The sequence below is a fragment of the Balaenoptera acutorostrata genome, chromosome 19 (genome assembly GCF_949987535.1).
Source record: "Balaenoptera acutorostrata chromosome 19, mBalAcu1.1, whole genome shotgun sequence".
Lineage (NCBI taxonomy): Eukaryota > Metazoa > Chordata > Mammalia > Artiodactyla > Balaenopteridae > Balaenoptera > Balaenoptera acutorostrata.
In genome coordinates this window covers 35,246,877-35,268,807 of record NC_080082.1, presented here as the reverse complement: position 1 = coordinate 35,268,807, position 21,931 = coordinate 35,246,877, and the positions used below count along the sequence as shown (strand labels likewise).

At 42.9% G+C, this 21,931-nt stretch overlaps 1 protein-coding gene across 2 annotated transcripts in view; it reads right to left on the bottom strand.

Moving 5' to 3' along the window:
* Positions 1-6,051: 6,051 nt before the first annotated feature.
* The window catches only part of CBLN1 (cerebellin 1 precursor), a 31,911-nt gene continuing 16,031 nt past the window's right edge, over positions 6,052-21,931 (bottom strand). Inside the window, exons 4-6 of one of the 2 annotated variants that reach the window (XR_009006198.1) lie at positions 20,227-20,430; positions 10,424-10,700; positions 6,052-6,454 (exon numbers count right to left, since the gene is read on the bottom strand). The gene's annotated coding sequence lies outside the window, so the exon portion shown is untranslated. The remainder of the gene's footprint in view (positions 6,455-10,423; positions 10,701-20,226; positions 20,431-21,931) is intronic. The other variant, XR_009006199.1, reaches the window with a different exon arrangement.

Below are 21,931 nucleotides of genomic sequence, written 5' to 3'. Positions count from 1 at the left end.
CTGGGCAAGCACGGGCAAGAAGGACAGGCACTGGAATACTCACCCTCACCATCCAAAGGCTGCAGGCTGGAGTCGGATGCCAGGAAGGGAACCTCACGAGCACCATGACGTCATCCGCTATGTGTATGGTGCAAGGACTTGGGAGGAGAGCAGACGGAGAGGAAAGGCCCCACGCCTGGAACACGCTGCACAGCATCTCCAAAACCACTGACTCGCAGTTTGCAAGGTTGAGTTTCACTTGTTTAGCAAAGACCCTGCACAGAGTAGGTCCTCAATAAGTGCTGAGTGATTTAAGGTTGAATGAAAATGTGCTAAAGGAATGAGTGAATGAATGAATGAATGAAAAAATAAATGTGAATCAAATGAATATTGATTGTGAGTAAAAATGCCATACCCATGCTTGGTAACCTGGACACTTTGGGTTTTTGGTTTTCGTTTTTTTGGCTGCGCCACGCGGCATGCGGGATCTTAGTTCCCCAACCAGGGCTCGAATCCGTGACCCTGCAGCGGAAGTGCAGTGTCTTAACCACTGGACTGCCAGGGAAGTCCCCAACCTGGACACTTTGACATTGGGTCAGGAAACTATGTGTGTTTTACCACTCAGAATCCCATGGAAACCAAGAAGAAAGACAAGAGGGAGGAAAAGTGTAAGCCCACTTCCTAATTTCCTTTATGCCTGTGGATGCTTTAAGCCTATTTCTAGGGCTTATCTGAGATTTCTACCTAAGTTTGGGGACAGAATATGAGCTCCAGTTGGGACTTCCCATATGTCTTAGGCAGATTATGCTGCCATAACAAAATACCACACACTGAGGGGCTTCAATCCGAGATTTGTTTCTCACAGTTCTGGAGGCTAGAAAGTCCAAGACCAAGGTATTGGCTGATTCAGTTCTTGATAAAGCCTCTCTTCTTGGCTTGCAGATAGCCAACTTCTTGCTATGTCCTCACATTTCTTTCTTCCAGGTGTGAGCTCAGAGAAAGAGAGAGAGCATTCTCTCTTCCTTTTCTTATAAGGCCACTAATCCCATCATGAGTTTCCACCCTCGTGACCTAATCTAACCCTGATTACTACCCAAAGGTCCCATCTCCAAATACTATCACAATGGGGGTTAGGGCTTCAACATACGAATTTGGTTTGGGGAAGGGGGCACAAACATTCAGTCGCTAACACCATGACAGCTATGACCTTGGCTAACTCATTTAGCCTTAATGACCTCTGTCAACTCATCTGAAAGTCAGGGCTTGGGATGGGAGTAACAGACAGCACTTACTGAGTACCTACCACATCCCAGGCTCTGTTCTAAGTGCTCTCTGGGCATTAAACCCCTCACCATTCCCAATAGCTCTGTACACTCTAACTGTATATTATCATTCCCATTTTACATGTAGGAAATATATAAAACCTAGAAAGATGAAGTCACTTGCTCAAGATCATAGTGGCAGAGCCAAATTTTGGACTCAAGTCCATTTGAGACCAGAACTAGGATTCTTAACATAAGGGAATATTATGGTTGAAGCCGACATAATAGTTACTTGAAAACTCTTCAGCAGTAGAAACACTTTAGGGCGCTAGGTGAAGGCAGTTAAATCCATGTGAATCCTCTCTCCGAATAAGAATTCAAAGGAAGCTCTAAAATACCTACAAATGAATAAAGTGTGTGTGTGTGTGTGTGTGTGTGTGGTTTTGCCCATGTATGTTTGCAGCCATTGTGCAGACACTGTCACTGCGCAATAGAATTGTTCCACATGGAACAAAGCACTGCACAAGGCCTGCCATCCATTCACACCGTGTCCCCTAACAATTGATACCTGCTGCCATTTTCCACTGGAAGAGAAATGTGATTTCTATATGTCAGGTGACAGTCTTTAAAATGCCTCCAGTGATTCATATTTCAATGTGTGTTTAATCCACCTTGGGAAACAGCCTATGTGGGGCCTCTCCACTGCCTTCTTCCTAGCAACCAAGGCCTTTTGTCGTCACAGCTTCAAACGGGCTCACATTCGCTTTGCGTGTGGGACTCAAGTTCCTGACACCAAGGCCCGCCTCTCCTCTCCAGCTCACAGCATTGAAAGAAAGATGAATCATTGTGGCCTCTACCTTAGAAATGAGTACAGTGTCAAAGGCCCATGTCGCATCTTGTTTATGACAGTCCTCCAGCACAACCCAGTGTGTCATGTTGCTCAGAAATAAAGAGCCTACGTGAGACTAGCCTGTGATTAGGGCTGGGCCGAGATTGTGCTGTTCCTCTTCTCTGAGGCTGGGCCCTTCACTCCAGCCTCTGTGCAAGCCTTCAGAGGACCCGCCCACTTGTCCCCATATGGAAGGAGAGGAGACGTGGAGAAGGGAAGAGGGAACTTGCACTTCCTGAGCAATGTCTGACTCTGAAGAAAGGTCTTCTTGCCCCCACTTTACAGTTTGCATCTTTTCCTAGGCTTTCAAAAGAGCATCTCTATGCCAATGACTCCCAAGTTTAGTGTCCAGGAAAAATGCCCTCACCAAACTCTAGACCCAAACAGCCAATACGGAGTTGCCATCTCTACCTGCATGCCTTATAGACAACTCAAACTCAACAGGTCCAACTGTTTGATCTCCCACATGCATATACACACATGTTTTTATCTTAGTCTTACACACCTCAGTAAATGACACCATGGTTTCTCCAGGGACTCATCTATGAAACTCCTCTCTCCACCCCGACATCCAACCCATTAGCAAGACTGGTTGACTCTACTTCCCAAATACACCCCAAATCTACCCACCTCCGTTCTTCCCCAATACTACTGTCATCCCTGACATATCACAAAATCCTCTTAGTTGGTCCCTCCATGGCTATTCTTGTCCTTCTTCCAAATGAGTCACCTCACTTTATTGAGAGTGATCTTTTTTTAAATGAAAAATTGTATCACATTACTCCTCTGACTAAAATATTTCTATGGCTCCCCTCTGCATTGAAAATAAAAAGCTAAAGTTCTTTACTTGGGCTACGATGCCAACATGGTGTAACTCCTGCTCTCCGCTGCAACTTTATCTCCTGCCTCTCTTCCCGTCACTTAATGTGGTCTAGTCAACCTGGCCTCCTCTTGGTTCCACAACTATGCAAGCCCTTTAATACTTCCTGGCCTTAACACATGTAGTTCCATCTGCCTGGGAATCTCTTACCTCTGCTTTTCCCACGGTTGTCTCCTTTTACTCCAGTAAGGAACCCAACCTAACTACCCTATCTGCATAGTTTATTCACCTTCCCCATTCCAATCATACTCTACCATTTCACATGATTCATCTTTGTAGACTTATAACAGTTTGTTTTTATCCATTTTTCCCTATCTTTTATTGCCTATATTCTCCTCCAGCCTAGAAACCTGAGGTGGACTTGTTGCATGCCTGGAACAGAATCAATGCTCAGTAACTACTTAGTTAATTAATAGCTACATAGATGAATGACTGACTTGCCCCAAATTCACAGTTGACAAGTACCAGGATTCAAACCCAGGGCTGCCCCTCTCCATAGTTCATGCTCTTAAGATTAACTCACGGTTTTTGGATTCAGAGTTGGTCATTGGTAAAGTCATGTGTCTCCCTTTCACTCCATGATGCCAGGAGTCCAGCATTCCCATGCTGCCATTCCCACTAAAGCTTTCGGGGTAGAGGCAGAATTCTAGGCACCCAACAGGAAGAGAGATGTGGGGGGACTCAGTGTACCCTCCAGGGCAGCTTTCTGGTCCAACCTATATACTGACATTCTATATTATCCCCATCTGGGATACATACTCTGCTTCTATGGTTGGCACTGGGAAGGACAACCAACTGCTTTCCCCAAAACCTTTCCACTCATCTGTGGGTCTCCAGAGACTAAGTCCTGATTAGGTTGGGCCATGAAAACTTTCAGACACTTTTCAGTGGCCTAAGGAGCCTGTTACAAATAGTTTCTGTATCCCACGCCATATGCCATAGCCCCACCTGATTTCTATACAGCCATGGGGGCACCTCTGAGCACACAGCCGACATCCTACATCAACAGTGTTTCAGCATCTCTCTATTTCTTTCTGTCCCAAGATATTACCTAAACCCATGAATGCCCTTCAGATACTGGCAGGTATAGCCCCAAAGTGCACGCTGGATTATACCTCCAAAGGGCATCCTCAACCTGTGGGGCATGGGAGTCAGTGCATAAATACTTCAGCTTCCTGTTCTTCAGAGCAAAAATTCCGTGGTGCATTCTGAACCACAGAGGCTTCCCAGGGAAACTGAATCCCAATTGCCCAATGTGGTAAATCACTCCACGATACATCTTTTATTGGCTTTTCCTTCTCTTTCTTTCTCTCTTTTTCTCTCTGCTTCCTCATTCTGCTTACTTGGATCACCCCACTATTAAACTACTTACCCCCGACTCTATATCTCAGGCTCTTCTTTCAGGAGAACCTAAATTAAGAAAGACTCAATTCTTCTGTAATTGGTTACCACCCAAAACACCACACAGTGTTTGCTGGGAACTCAAGATGAAAAGGAAAAAAAAAGAGCCAAGTGTTGGCTCAGAGCAGTGCTCAAATATGAGTAAGTTTGGTAGGATAGATCACTGCAATGCAAAGAAACCTTACCAACTAAGTCAGTCCTTGGCCTTTGACCATCAGTGAGCTTGAACTTCTGAGGTCATCACACTCTGCTCGAAAACTTTCCATAACTTCCTGCCTCCCTTAGCCTGGCAGATAAACCTCTTATGATCTGGCTCCAACTTACCCCTATAGCCTGACTGTTCTCCCTACAATGGTCCCTCCAAATCTCTATACTCCCCATGTTCCAGTGGAACACCAGAACTTCCCCACCTTGAGGCCTTTGCCTCCTATGCCTCCATCCACCTTGCTCAGGAGCCATCCAGACAGGCCAGCTTCATGGTCATTCAACCTGTGCAGTCACACTGAGCCCCGCACAAAGAAGGGCCCCCATTCTTGGTTCATTGTTCTACTGTTACCATCTTAAAATTCTCAATTATTTTTGAACAAGGGGTCTTGCATTTCATTTTGCTCTGAGCCATGAAAATTATGTAGCTAATCCTGCCTCCAGAGTATGAGTTATGAGATTTGACTTTCAATTTACCCTGTAGGATTGTTAAGAAATTACCACATTACCTTACATCAGGGCAGAATCTCTTTCTCACCCTTCACCTCTTAGACCAAATTATGTTTTAAAGTCAAAGGTGGATTATTTGAGAGAAGGAAAAAATTATTTCAAGGCTGCCTCTACCCATTTCCTTAGTGAATTTGGAACCAAGGGCAAAGTTAATCCTGAAGTCCCCAGGAGTGTCACATATTCCCAGGTATCCAAGAAATATTGTCTAAAAGTAGAGGTTTTACCTGTGAGTTACAAGGAGGGTAATTCCAAGAGTGCTCTCTCATACCTCCTTTGTTGAGTCTCAACATCTTATTTTAGTATTTTGCAGGTCTTTAAATACCCATGGTTTATTTATGAACTGAGGGTTATTAACTGTTTGAAACTTCATTAAGTCCCTCCCTGGGGATAGTCTTGGCTGAGGTCCTTTTAGATGATCCCTCCCTAAATATCTGTGTAATTTAGATTTAATAGAACAGTTTATTGTATGTTGATAAAATAATAATGAATTAATAAAGCCTTCACTGAGACTTAGGTAACAGATACATAATCTATCGTTGTTAAAGCGCCATGCAAATGTTTTTAATAATCAGCATTTAATATGCAGCAACCCAGATGTAAATCCAGCCTAAACACACATTTGGAAACTCATTTAAAGCAGCTCATGAGTTTCTTGGAGACGGGAAAACCTTGAGGCCAAATGTGCTGCAGGACATCTGGCATCCTTGAGTCCCTTCAAGCCCAGTAGGGATCCTGGGGCCTTAGCTCAGGAAAAGCAGAGAACCCACTGTTAGAAGATGCCCCCAGCTTCCTCTCCCCAACACTGGAGTTTGTAGATTCTTGCTGCTTCTGCTATGTATTTTTCAATGCTCCATCAAGTAAATAAAGACACTGTAACCAGGTAATTTGAATGTCTATGTTTATTTAAAACATTGCAAGAACAGCTACTGAGGAGCTTCACAGAGTGACCTCTGTCCAGATGTTTCCATATAGGTGGTCTGCACCAAATATTTAGCCCAAATATTGCAATAAAAGTTATCCTTTATCCCCCTTTCCTATAGCTTATTCTTAAAAGAAAGTTGATGCTTGGGTGGCTGACACTTGTGGTTATCTTGGATTTGTGCAAGAGGTCATATTTCAGGTTGGGATTTTCATGATCTTAGACAAATACCCAGGAGACGGATAGGCAGGTTGTCATGCTGAATCCATTCAGGAAGGCTCCCACTGCAACACTTCAAGAAAGCCAGCTCTCTTCACAGATAGAGACCTGTAGTATGGCCAAACTGTCTCCACCACTGACCAGTCTCAATGCCTGTAGTTCCCACCATCATCACGTTTCTTTGGGATTAACTGTAAAATCAGAAGTTGGTGAAGTGAGAGAAATATTAGGTTTGAAACTACAAGGCTTGATTCAAGGCTAACACACCATCTTCCTAGCTGTTGGCCCCTTGGGTCCCTTCCCTCCTGTGAGCCTAAAAGAGGACATTGGATTTTTATGAACTTTCAGCTCCTGCATTCTGTCCCAGGGAAGTGAGACATTTGATTTCATTAGTAGCCATAATCATCCTAGCACTGGTTGAGCATCTTTGCTCAATATGGAAACACCTTGGAAATCAGAGAGCCGAGCAGTAAGGGAGTGTCCATTTGCAAGACAGGCAATTCTGATGAAAACAAAAGATTGGGGAGTATGGGAGGACAAGTTCTAGCATGACACCCCAGTGGGAAGCTCACTGAGGGATGAGATGTGGACATCTTCAGAGCAAAGAGAAGAATGAGGAAGGAAGGGAAGAATGACAAAGAAAAAAAAAAACAACCCTCACTTTGTTGGCATTCTGGCCAAGAGTGGCCTCTGGTCACTGGGAATAAGACATCTCAGGTCTGTATGGTTCAGTCTAGAAGAACTTAGTACACAAGAGCCAGACAGCATTTGGAGGAATATTGCTTGACATCCAATCCCAACGAGTTACTTAAACTCACTGTACCTTCATATATTCATCTGGAAATTGGGACTATTAGTCCTTGGAGAGCTGTCATGAGAATCAAATGAGTTCATATATGTAAAACAGCTCAGCAACGTTTTCTGTCACTGCTATTTCGCCTGTGCCGCTGTGATCCTATTTCACGGTGAGTGGGGAGCAGGAGGTACAGGGAGAGGAAGCTGCAGCCCCCTTAGCTCTTACCACACCTTCCTGCAGATCCTGTCATTGTGTAGACTGCTAGACCAGGGCTAATCCCTCAGACAATGACCTTGGGAAACATAAAAGGGATTTACAGACCAGCAGGCAACTCATGCTGCTGCCTCCTATGAAGGCATTTTATCCTTAGAGGCTCTGAAATTCCAGGGAAGAAATTACAATGTCAGCTCTTAGCCTTGCCCCAAGCACCTGCCTAACACTCCTTGGCATTTCCAGATGTGTATATACACAGATGCACTGGTACACTCAGGTTTGTACGGATGCACATACACACATAGGAACACATGGTCACAGGCATAAGCACCTGTACACACCTATACAACTCTATGGAGAGAGAAATATATAAATACGCTTACACATATACACTTAGACAGAACAAGGTATACATATATGTATATGTAATACATAGAGACATATACTGATGTATAATCACAAAGAGACAAATATGTACATGTATGTATCCACTAACAATATGTCACTTGGCATACGGTTACACTGTCACAAACTGTAATCCATGAACTGGACCACATGTCCAGCACCTTCAAGAAACTGAGAAACTAGGAAACCATGTCCCCAGCCTTAGTTCTAGCTTGAAGTCAACACTACACAGACCCACTTTGGGGCTGTGCTGATGGCCCAGGGTGGAGGACAGAGGCAGGTCAGAGGAGACAGTGCCCTACAGGCTCTGGGAAGATCCAGCTGTCAGAGACTTGCTGGCCTTGAGACCATGGAAGTGGATACTGCAAGCCAGTGGGCTAGGTAGGAGCATTCCGTTACTTAGGTCTCTGGGCGCCAAACCCAGCTTTTCCACCATCTGTTGAAAAGGAATTTTTGAGAAGCTCCTGGCTGACCAAAGGGCAGAAGCAGCCATGAGTGTGACAAACTTTATCTTCATTGGACTCACTGGGGGGAAGAAGAAACACGAATGGGCTTTAGCCAGAGTTCACCAGGAGTCAGGGGTTGAGAGGTGGGGTGGAAGATGACTGGGGAGGACCATGACCTTATGGTTTCTCCAGCATAGCTTTCACTGCTCCTGTGAGAAGTTCTGTCTGGGACATTTCTGCCATATTTCTCCCTGATGCTTTGTTGATTCTGAAACACCCATCGCTCATTCTTCCCAGATGACTTCTTGAGGCCACTTATGGCTTACAGACCCAGGACCAACATCCTCACGCAGTATCTATTACCTACTTCAAGATGACAACTTCTGCCTGCTGAGCGAATATCACAGAGCCACCAATAAGAGAAACGAAAGGTTCCAAGCAGTGGCAAAGATGACCAGTGTCACTGGACCCCCTGACGATTCAGCCTAAAATAATTTACGCTGCATATTATCTGAAGGTAGAAAGGTGTATTTGTCCCACCTTGATTCCCTAGGGTGATTCAAAGAGAACTGTCAGCTCTCAGGAATTCCCCAAGTTGTCTGCCACCATAAAAAATAATTTATTGGAGGCTTCCATTCAAATGTACTTTGAATGAGTATGTTTACCATTAAGAGCTGTTACCACAAGGAGAGCTCGTGGAACAGATAAATTTTAATGGTGAGCATTCGAAAATATTGTGTAGTCCTTGGACCTCTCATTAAACTGGGCTCCCAAAAATGAGCCAGCTCAAATTCCACTCCTGCCCAACTGCAGATGGAGATTCCTAAACAACCCACCAGTTATGAGGCGCTTGTAGCAGGATTCATGCATCATCAAAGGGCTGGTCTGAATGGCCATGATGTCTTAACCAACTCTGGGGGGCTGGGCAATGAATCTATGAAATAATGGAAGAGGTCCAGGACTTTGTAATAGGGAGTTGGTATTTGAGATGCAAATCCTAGTGCCTAATCTGAAGGGAGGATTTTGTTCAGAGAATTGTTTGATCAACTGAACCCCCCAAGTCTTCCCATGTGCTGCAAGTCCTCATGACCATTCTCAGCTTCTCCTTCTGCCTCCCATTCATATGTTCCCCACCTCCAGTGTGGAATGACTTAAGGGTCTGAGAACACAGCCAGGGTTCCCCATTTCCACGGCTCTGTACTTACTGTTCCCGGAGCAAGCGCTCTAATCCTCTACTCCTCACCTGCTGGACTCCTACACATCATTCAAGTCTCAGTTTACGGAGCACCTCCTCCAAGTAGCCTTCTTTTACCCACTTTTCCTGGAGATTAAGTGTCCTCTCTGAGCTCGTTGAGCACAATGTGAGAATTTTTGCTTTCATCTCAATGTCTCCAGCTAGACTACATGAGCTTTTTAAGAAGAGTGAGTCTTTATCTTGCTTTATCTTTATCTTGAGTCTTTATCTTGCTGTTTATCTTGCTGTTTTTATACCCTTAACAGTAGCATGGAGCCTGGTATGTAGCAAATGCTTAATAAGTGTTCGCTGCATGCATGCATGAATTCAGTGAATAAGAGGCAGCTGGTGTAGTAGTTAGGAGCCTGGGCTTTGAGCCAGGCTGCCTGGGTTCATATCCTGGTTTTGCCACTTATTAATAGACTTATCTTCTCTATACCTCAGCTTCCTCACCTGTAAAATGGGTATAATAATAGAGCTGTTGTAAGGATTAAGTGATTTAACATATGCAAATGTTTAAATAGTGGCTAGTACATAGTAAGCATTCAACTCGTGTCAGCCCTGAGTCCAAATCCATCCCCATTTGAGCGTTATCAATGATTCTGAAGACCTCTCTACTAAGTCCATGCCAGAAGAGAAGCAAGAAGTGACTCTACTTGCCCTTTGAGTCCTGTAACAATCCCTCCTCTAGGGTCCAAACACACCTTATCTAGGCTGAGTGGACTTATTTACAAGGGCCTAGTTAATCATGTCCATCTGTAATGTAAATGTGCTTCTCATTATGCTAATGTAAGCACTAGACATGCAAATCCATAAGCATTTGCATGCCTAATGCAACAGTTCTTGTCCATCCTGTTCTGTTGCTATTTACTATCTAGTTTTTATGACTTATGGATTTCCAACCCTTTAAATTTATATCAGCACCGTGACATATCTGTAAGCAGCGACAGTTTTATGAGCACTAAAAAAGCTGCAACACACCACCACTAAATACTAATGACATAAATGGTAGCTGTAATGGCTCCTATTTTTATTACAATACCAAACCTCAGTATATTGCAATTACCTCTACACTCAACCAGACCAAGCCACACTATACAGGAGCCAGCCCAGCGGGAGAGATGTGACCAGCAGTAGAGATTCCAGGTCAAGCCATTCTGTAGTGCTAAGGAGATGAGGTCAGCTACTGTGGCAGGAATTTCCTCTGAGGGTTCACTGGGCCTGCAAGTCAGAGATCTCCATCAGGAACAGATGTGCCTGGATGTTGAGGTGGGTCTCACAAACCTCAGGTATTGCTTAGAGATGGTTCATAGGTTTTAGCCCTGCCACTCTCTGCCATCCCCCTGAAAAGGAAGCATAGAACGAAGGAAAAGTTGTCAGTACTACCAGGTCCCAGTCCCAGTTGAGCCACTAACTTGCTGTGTGACCCTGAGCAAGTCCCTTCCCTCTCTGGGCCTCAGTTCCCCATCGGGAGGGGTGGGACTAAATATCTCTAAGGGTGTTTCCAACTCCAACATTCTGGGACGGACTCTGTGGAAGATTCAAGCCCAAGATGTAGCCATTAATTTTCTGCAGAATGAAAATATATCCACCAGGACATTTTTATGCCTGCTTTTATGAGTTCTGATTTTACACCTTAAAATAATAACATCTTGAATTTATTTTATGGCATTTTCTATCTAAAACACTTTTCTGTCTGTTATGGCAGTCATTCTCAGTGTCCCTGGAGAGCTGAGCCAGACGGGAATTATTCTTTCCATCGTGCAGGTAGGGAAACTGAGGCATGGAAAGAGGAAGGTTATGTAACACACCAGGGCCAACATTGGGATTATAACCCAAGTCTTTATTGGTGGCCTTCTACTAAGCTATGTCTCCACCTCTCCAGTGGCTATCCCTTCCGGAATCTGCAAAAGTGTCACTTTCTTAGTACAGTGAGAAGGAAGACAGAAAGGATCCTTGAAGCAACTCCTCACCAATGCCTTGAACTCCACCAGTGAGGCTTTCTTCATTTGGCTCCTGCTCTGTATCCCTGGGAGAGGTAGTTTCCCTAAGCAGTTATCCATCACTAGCCTCTCAGAGTGGACTTGTTTACAGGATCACTTTCCCCAGGAGTAGATAGTTAAGGGCAAGCTTGGGTGGGCAGTTGTGTGGTACATCAGTTAGTATGGTATATCAGTTCAGTACATGGGGGCATTTTTGGGGAGCAGAGGCCTGAATGGGGGATAGTAGATGGCCAGAGAATACCAGGAGTGGAATGGGCTTGAGAGAGAGAGGACACACCACCCAGTCAAAGGCCAGTCCTCCTTTCATTTGCCCTCTAGGCCATGATCTCTTCTCAGGGTGAGAGCAGGTCCCATTGGCTCAGCTCATTAGCTGGTACAGAGAAGGTACTGAGTAAAACAACTTCTCCTGATCATCACTCAACTAAGGTAATTAAAATTTATCTGGAATTAAAAGAAATTGCTAGGACTGGCTGAAGGGTGGTGTTATGGACTGAATTGTATCCCCCCAAATTCATATGTTGAAGCCCTAACCCCCAAAGTGATTATATTTGGTGGTAGGGCCTTTAAAGAGGTAATTAAGGTAAAATGATGCCATAAAGGCAGGGTTCTAATCCAATATGAGTGGTTTTCTTGTAAGAAGAGAGAGATGCTGGAGAGGCACACACAGAGGGAAGACCTGTGAGGACACAGCCAGAAGGTGGTCACCTGCAAGCCAAGGAGAGAGGCCTCAGGAGAAACCAAACCTGTGCACACCTTGATCTTGGACTTCCAGCCTCCAGAAGAGTGAGAAAGTAAATTTCTGTTGTTTAAGGCACTCAGTCTATGGTAGTTTCTTATGGCTGTGGTTGGCTCCCTCAGAGTAAAAGCTGCAGCAGTAACCTTAACCCCACACTAAATGGAGATCTGTGACTTCAGAGGCTGAGGATATAAAATGACAGGGAGAGGCAGGCTTGTCTTCAAGAAAGTATCTTAGACATCTCAAAATCTCATGCATGGATGAATAGGATATTGGGAAAACTGCCCAGTAAACTGTAGGTAAAAAGCAGATAATAAAGAGGTGAAAAGCCCCAATACATGATACTTCAGCAAACAAGTATTTACCCCAGTACCACATACTGGGGAGTAGTCACCCGGATGTGGGCACGTTTTTGGTGGGACTTAAGTTGTATCTCCCTTACGGTGTCTGAAATTAAAGGTCCATCTCCTTAGTAAGGCATTGTACTCTGGCATTAATATAGTTGATTGAAGATTTCTGTATCACTTAGGATTTTTTCTTTTTTTTTTTTGGTAAGCAGCAGAAGTAAACTCTGCCCACATGGCTTTAACAAAATGAGAATCCTGTAACAAAAGGATCCTGTTCACAAGTCTAAGTGTTTTCAGGCAGAGCTGGAAGCAGAAGCTTAAACCATATCACCAGGACATGGTTTTCTTCTGTGCTATCCTTTCAGATCCATATTCCTCTATGTTAGTGTGGTTGTCTCAAGCTCCTCCTTTCTGAGCCCATAATGCCTGCTAGTAGCTCCAGAACATATTTCCTTTCACAGAAGACAGAGTGGATGGTGCGTGATCAAAACACAACTAATGTCCACTCTGATATGACTTTCACAGGTAAATTCCGGGTGACAGCTCCCGAAAAGTAAGAGGAAAAGTAGAGGAAGACAGGTCTGGATGGGCCATGTGCTCTCAGTTGCAAGTAACCGATCACCTGCACTATTGGGAAAATCATCCTATCCTTCAGGATCCAGCTCAGAAGTCACCAGGAAACTTCTGGTTTCAAGTCTGCAATGTAAAGATCTTACAAATCATCACTCCCATCCTAACAATATGAAAAAGCTAAACAAACTGAAAATAAATATATTTTCTTGGATCCATTAGAGAATATTTTTAAGATTGAAGGGCAAATGGATGTCCCAAAATCTGGGGAGACAGGTAAACACAGTGAAAGAGCCAAAATCAGCTTCCTTGGAGCACAAGCCATTGGAGCCATAAGGTGGTAGGACATTTAAATGGTAATTTTGTTGACTTGCTAGAAGGTAAGTGTGGACTAGTTTGAGAGTAAAAAAATCATGGAGCCAAGGTCTTACAGAGTTCCTCGCATTTTCATGGGTTTTAACTGCAGGAACTCCACCATATCTTGATTGTGAAAAGCTAAGACAAATCCCTCTTATTTCTGGCAAAGAGAGGGAGAAAGCAACATTTTGAAATATGCCCAGTGCATTCTTCATAACAAAGGCCTACTCTCTAGTTAAAAGAACTTTACCAGAGCCTTGTCTCACACAGGCAGGCAGGTGATTACCCAACTGCTGTCCACGATAGCCTCTCTATCTCACCTAAAGAAGGAGAGAAAAAAAGGTAACAAGTCCTTGTGAAGGTCACAGCCCGGGAACACAGGTCCACCATAACACTGGATTTAATCAGAAAATTATAGAATGCCTCCCTTCCCCCATATCTTACCACCACAATAACAGGGCTTCAGTGTAATAATAGTGGGTTATAGCTGAAAGACCTACGAGAATCAGATTTTAATTAAAAAGGAGATTTTAGGAAAACCCAAAGACAACAGGAGACACAAAAAATGATACTAGAGGAATCTGAAGTCCTTGACACCTATGTAAACATTAAATATGGACCATTACCTAGCCAGATTAATACAAAACCTCACTGGTGCTAAAGACCTATTTACCTCAGTTCCTATTACCCAAAATATCATGTCTGGATTTCAACAAAAAATTACAAGACATTATGAAAGGCAGAAGAAACACAGTCGGAAGAAACTAGGCAAGCATCAGTACCAGACTCAGATGTGACACAGATCTGGGAATTATCAGACAAGAAATTTAATATAACTATAATTAATATGTTAAGATCACTAATGGAAAAAAGTAGACACTGTGTAAGAACAAATGGGTAATGTAAACAGAAAGATGGAAACTCTAAGAAAGAACCAAAAAGAGATGCTAGGGCTTCCCTGGTGGCACAGTGGTTGAGAATCTGCCTGCCAATGCAGGGGACACGGGTTCGAGCCCTGGGCTGGGAAGATCCCACATGCCGCGGAGCAACTAGGCCCGTGAGCCACAACTACTGAGCCTGCGCGTCTGGAGCGTGTGCTCCGTTAACAAGAGAGGCTGCAATAGTGGGAGGCCCGCGCACCGCGATGAAGAGTGGCCCCCGCTTGCCACAACTAGAGAAAGCCCTTGCACAGAAACGAAGACCCAACACAGCCATAAATAAATAAATAAATGTTTAAAAAAAAAAAAAGGGATGCTAGAAATTTTTTTAAAACTGTAATGGAGGGCTTCCCTGGTGGCGCAGTGGTTGAGAATCTGCCTGCCAATGCAGGGGACACGGGTTCGAGCCCTGGTCTGGGAAGATCCCACATGCCACGGAGCAACTGGGCCCGTTAGCCACAGCTACTGAGCCTGCGCGTCTGGAGCCTGTGCTCCGCAACAAGAGAGGCCGCGATAGTGAGAGGCCCGCGCACCGCGATGAGGAGTGGCCCCCGCTCGCCACAACTAGAGAAAGCCCTCGCACAGAAACGAAGACCCAACACAGCTAAAAATAAAAAAATTAAAAAAAAACAAGATTCAACTGCATATTGTTTAAAAGAAACCTACTCTAAATATAAAGATATTGATAGGTTAAAAGTAAATGGGTTGTAAAAGATATACCATGCTAATACTCATCAAAAGACAGACAATGCACACTCCAGAGCAAGGAAAATCATCAGAGATAAAGAAGGGAATTACATAATAATAAAGGGGTTAATTCCTCCAAAAAGACATAATCCTTAATATGTATGCACCTAACAACAGAGCATCAAAATACATGACACAAAACTGATAGAACTGCAAGGAGAAATAGAAAAACCCACTCTTAAAGCCGAACACTTCAACAACTCTTTCAGTAAGTGATAGATCAGGTAGGCAGAAATTTAATAAGGGAGAAAACAGGTAATCTGAATACACCTATATTTACTAAATAAATTTAATCAATAATTAACCTTCGAGAAAGAAAGCACCGGGCCCAGATGGTTTTACCAGTGAATTCTACCAAAGGTTTAAGTTTAAAAAAATCAATTCTCTATAATCTCCTCCAGAAAATAAAAGCAGGGGGAACACTTTATAACTCATCCTATGCGGACAGCATTACGCTAATACCCAAACCCAACAAGGCATTACAAGAAAGACCACAGACCAATAACTCTCATGAGCATAGATACAAAAATCCTCAACAAAATATTAGTAAATTGAATCCAACAATGTACAAAAAGAATTATAGACCACAGTCAAGTGGCATTTATTCCAGGTATGCAAGCCCAGTTCAACATTCAAAAATGAATTAAAATAATCCTCTACTTCAACAGGTTAAAGAAGAAAAACCATATGCTCATATTATGCTCATATCAATTGATCTGGAACAGGCAATTAACAAAATCTAATACCCATTCATGATAAAAGAAAAAAAAAAAAACACCTCTCAGCACATCGGGAATACAGAGGAACTTTCTCAATTTGATAGAGAACATTTACAAAAATCCTATAGCTAACATCATATATACTGGTGAAAAACTGGATGCTTTCCCCCTAAGAATGGGAACAAGGCAAGGATATTCCTTCTCACCACTCCTATTCAGTATTGTACCGGAAGTCCTAGGTAATGAAATAAGACAAGAATAGAAAATAAAAGCGGTGCAGATTGGAAAGAAATAAAAGTCTTTGTTTTCCGATATGATTTTCTATGTAGAAAATCACAGAGAATCAATATGAAAACTCATGGAACTCATAAGCAAGGTTGGAGGTTACAAGTTTAATATTCAAAAGTCAATTGCTTTCCTATACCCTAGCAATGAACAACTGGAATTTAAAGTTAAAAACACAATACCATTCAAAATATTGTCAAAAAATTAAATACTCGGGTATAAATCTAACAAGATATATGTAGTATCCATATATATACAAAATTCTGGTGAAGGAAATCAAAGATCTAAATAAATAAAGGAATATTTCATGTATGTGGATTGAAAAAGTCAGTATTATTAGGAAGTTAATTCTTTACAACCTAATCTATAGATTCAGTGAAATCTCAATCAAAATTTCAGCAAGCTACTTTGCAGGTATTGATAAACTATTTCCAGAGTTTACATGGAGACAAGCAAAAGACCCAGAATAGCCAACATAATACTGAAAAGAACAAAGTTGGAGACCTGACGCTACCCAGCCTCAAGACTTACTATAAAGCTAGAATAATGAAGGCAATGTGGTATTGGTGAAAGAATAAGCACATTAATGGAACAGAATAAAGAGCCCAGAAATAGACCTACACAAATATAGTCAACCAATCTTTGCAAAGCCAAGTCAGTAAAGAACAGTTTTTTTAACAAATGGTCCTGGAACAATTGGACATTCTGATGCAAAAAAAAAAAAAAAAAAAAAAATTCTAGACACAGACCTTACATCTTTTCCAAAAATTAACCCAAAATGGATCATAGACCTAAATATAAAGTGCAAAAACTATAAAACTTCTTAAAAAAAAACACACAGAGAGAAGATAATTAGGTGACCATAAGTTTGGTGATGAGTTTTAAATACAGCTCTCAAAGCACAATCCATAAAAGAAAAAATAGTAAGCTGGACTTTTATTAAAGTTTAAAACTTATGCTCTGCAAAAGACACTGTGAAAAGAATGAAAAGACAAGCCACAGACTGGGAAAAAATATTTTCAAAGCACATATCTGATAAAGACCTTGTAACTAAAATATACAAAGAAGTTTTAAAACTCAACAATAATGCAACAAATAACCCAATTTTGAAATGAGTAAATGATCTGAATAGATACCTCACTAAAGAAAATATACAAATAACAAATAAGCATATTAAAAAATGTTCAACATCATTTGCCATTTTGGAATTGCAAATTAAAACAATAGTGTACCATTACACAATTCTTAGAATGGTTAAAATCCAAAAAACTAACAATACCAAATGCTGGTAATGATGCAGAGCAATAGGAACTCTCATTCATTGCTGGTGGGAATGCAAAATGGTACAACCACTTTGGAAGAAAGCTTGGCAGTTTCTTACAAGACTAAACATGATCTTTTTTTTTTAATATGAATTTTATTTCATCATCACTGTTATCATAGTGTATGACTTTCTCTTTCTTGCTCCTCTCTTACACCCTTCTTTGTCCACTAGAGATAAGTCCCTCCAAGCGGTTTTTTTGTTTTTTGGCCACACCCTGCATCATGTGGGATCTTAGTTCCCAGAGCAGGGATGGAACCTGTGTCCCCTGCAGTGGAAGTGCGGAGCCCTAATTACTGGACAACCAGGGAATTCCCAAACTAAATATGATCTTACCATATGATCCAGCAATTGCCTTCCTGGTATCTACCCAACTAATCTGAAAACTTAAGTCAACACAAAAGTCTGCATACAAATGTATTTAGCAGCTTTACTCATAATTGCCAAAAACTAAAAGCAACCAAGATGCCCTTCAATAGATGAATGGATAAACTGGTACATCAATATAGTGAAGTATTATTCATCAATAAAAAGAAATGGGCTGTCAAGCATGAAAAGACATGGAATCTTAAAAACATATTGCTAACTGAAAGAAGCCAGTCTGAGAAGGCCACATACTGTATGATTCCAATTACATAACATTTTGTAAATGACAAAAGTATAGAGATAGTAAAAAGGTTAATGTTTGTCAGAGTTTAAGGGAGAGTAGGGGGAAGGGATGAATATATAATGAACAGTAGATTTTTAGAGAAGTGACACTATTCTGCATGACACTTGAATAGTGGATACATGACATTATGCATTTTTAAAAACCTATAGACGTTTACAGCACAAAGAGTGAAACTTAATGTATGCAAATGTTTTTAAATCAGGAGGTTAGGGGATCACAGGAAGGAATACAGACTGTGACAAGAGAATCTACTTGTATTATAAATGTATGGTACAACCTCAGGGAAGAGGGTGGGGAGAAAAGGTGCTGACCTAAGTAACTTTGCAAATGAATGGAGTCTGTAAAACTAAAGCCAGAAAGAACTTCACATAAGCACTGTACTCTACTTGATAAAGATTTTACACTGTTAGAGTGGGAATGTACAGACAAGCAAAGGGAGGAGGCTGGAGTGATCTATATGGTAATGAGTTAGAGTTGGAGATGTCAGTATGAACTCATCTTTAGTTTAATATAGATACAGATGGTTACATATAGACATACTTACAGATGCCTGTATATATTGAGTTTCGTATACATCATACATTTTCTTGTTCTGTCAGCCAAGAGGCCCTAGAAGAAATGACCCCCGCCCCCAATAGCAGTGGGCCCACCGAATACCCAGATCTTGGTTTCTAATATCATGCTCCAACAAAAGGAACCAGTGCTCCTTAAAGAAATGGCTGATTCTAGGACTAGGGCAAGAAATGTCCAAGAATATCTTATCCTATAGTGCCAAAAAAGTGAGGAAGTAAAAAAAAAAAAAAAAAAAAAACTACATCTAAGGGGGTATGTCAAGGAGATAGGAGCCAACCGAAAGAGCGTCTCATGTCTAAAGCAGAAACCATTCGGTCAATAAAATAGTGTTGGATTATAACCCAAACTATAAAATAAGAATCCATGAGTCCATACTGATCTACATAAATGATTGAATAAGTAAATGAGGGAAATCTCCCTTTCAGAGGAATTCCAAAAACTGTATGTAGATACTTAGCTCTCAAGGAGAGGAAGAAGAACTTCCCACCACTTCAATGTGGGCTGCACACATTGACTTCCTTCCAAAGAATACAGTATGGCAAGGGGAGGGAGATTAACTTTACCATGGAGATGCCTGACAAACACTGCCTCAGCCAGATCACTAAGGTCAGTAGCAACAGTGATAAATTACGTTGATGGTATGTACCCTTGATATAACGTGATGAAAATGTCATTTTATTTCTGTGGTCTTACCCCCCAAACCCGTAACTCCACTCCAATCATGAAAAAAAATATTAGACTAATTCTGGGAAAAGGACATTCTACAAAATACCTGACTAGTACTTCCTGAAACTGTCATCAAAACGAGGAAAGTTCTGAGAAACTGTCACAGCCAGGAGGAGCTTAAGGAAACATGATGACTAAATATAATTTGGCATTCTGGATGAGATCTTGAAACAGAACAAGACATTAGATAGAAACTAAGGAAATCTGAATGAAACATGGACATTTGTTAATAATCATGTGTTACTATCAGTTTGTTACCTGTGATAAGTGCACCACACTAATGTAAGCTGTTAATAACAGGGGAAATTGGGCAAGGGAGTATAGGGGAATTCTTTACCAACTTCTTAATTTTTCTGTATATCTAAAGCTGTTCTAAAAAATATAATCTAATAAAAACAAGACTACCTCCTCCCGGAAGCCCTCTGCTTCCTCCAAGACCCCATGGGACTTGGCCCCCACACCATGGCCCTGAGAGCATTTCTCCAGGCCTATCCCCCGCCAGTCCCTAAGCCTTCGCACAGCACCAACGCTGCCGTCCTTAACTTTGTAACCCTGCAACCATCCGAAAAGGGGAATTGCATCTTCTGAGAACTGTTTGGAGACAACCAGCTATGCTTGCATGCAGAGGTTCTGGTCTGTTCTAGAAACAGCCTGGTGCTATGGCCTATTGCCTTTCCTCTGGAGACTGCTGTCTTCAGTAAGGGCTCCTTGTGTTCCGTAGACTGGGGTCTCTCTTCAGAGGCAGGGGACATTTTGATCACTCCAGGACAAAGCTCCAGGACACTCCTCTCTGGGGCTCGGGGGCCCTCTTTGCTTCAGTGGGAATCAGTTGCTTAGAATCAGGAAGGTCGGCTTTAGTCTGGGTTGTTTTCCCCACCTGAAGCAATGGAGCAGCTCTATTTTTAAAGCCCTTGGTTTCTCTCTGTCTTGCTCAGAAGGTGGCAGGTGCTCCAGGCCTCTGCTTGGGATAAACGCTCTGTCTTTCGCGCTTCCCTCTGTCCTCAGTTTTATGCCATCGCCAATACTGTCCTCCCCCTCGTGCTGTCAGGGGAAGCTGGGCTTGTAATTCTTCCAGGAAAGCCTTTAGAAAGAAAGAAATTAAGTTCTATCAAAGTCTCAGGTCTGAGTTGTGTGTATGTTGAGAGGCGTAGGTGAGAGGCGCTTAACAGGACTCCCTTCTGTGCCTCAGTCATCTCCCTCCCCTCCCCCCCCAACCCCATGATAACGTAGCCTCTTGTGGATATTAAGCTTTATTAGGCGACAATAGGAGCTAATCAAACAAGTCCCAGTATGAGGTGAAGCCCACCCTACCAGAAGCCAATCGTAGCAGCAGCCTTGAGAGGGGAGATTTGGCTGCAGGAACACACACACACACACACACACACACACACACACACACACACACACACACACACACACACACACACACACACCCAGCAACGGTTTAAGTCTTCGTAGCATGGCAGCACTTCCTAAGCGCTTTTCCCTGCACTGTCTGCATGTTTCCCCATCGGCCTATTCATCTCAGGGCTCTTGACCTACCTTAATGCCTATGAGGCCTGAGTTTATGCCTCCAACTCAGACTTGCCCTCTGGCCTCCAGACCCTCCTATCTAGCTGTCTATTTGGCACTGACACATGATATCTCAAATACAACACGTCCCCCACTGAGCTCACAACCCTCCTGGCCCTGGATCTCACTCTCCAGGAGTGCCAATGCTGCCCGTCTTACTATAGAAAAACCAGAAATTCTGGAGAAATCAGAAACCACACTTGGTGGTCTCTCCCTCACCTCTGTGTCCTAATCCATCACTAAATCCTAAATACCTCTTAAATCCATCTACTGGTCTCCAGCTTTGCTGTCCCTGCTCTAGTCCCAGCTGCCTTTATCCCTAAGCCCTGTGGCTGTCACAGCCTCGTCACTGGACTGCTGCATCCTCTCCTGCCCCCCTCCAGGCCTTCTCCTCCCAGTAGCCGCCCTGACATTCCGAAAGTGTAAAGACAATTGTGGTTAAAACTTTGAACGGGGACCCATCGCTCTCAGAATGAAGACCCGAATCCTTGCCCTGGCCTACCAGGCCTCACAGGATCTGGCCCCTGCAACTCTCCAGCCTCACCTTGACCCCCCACTCCTCCCTAAATGGGCGTGACATTGGCCCTCCCTCAGTCCTCAGATTCATGGTGTTTCCCACCTGGCAGTTTCACACACGCTGCTCCTTCTGTTTGGAATGCTTTCTCCCGTCCCCAACATTGGCCTAGCTCATTCCTAGTCAAACTTCAAGTCTCAGCTCAAAGTCAAACCCCCTCATAGCTCACAGTTCCCCAGGCAGGCAGGTCCTCCAGAGCCCTTATCACTCTATTCATGCAACTCTGAATGATGCTTGGATTAAGGTATCCCCAGCTGCACGGGAACAAGGAGGTATCTATTTGGTTCACGCTGTAATCCCAACACTAGAGCAGTGTCAGACTCTGACCAGGCTCATAACTGTTTTTTACTTGAATGAGTAGACCCTCCCAACAACCCTAAGAAGTAGGTTTTCATTGTCCTGCTTCCTGCATAGCTCAGAGACACTCTACAAGTTA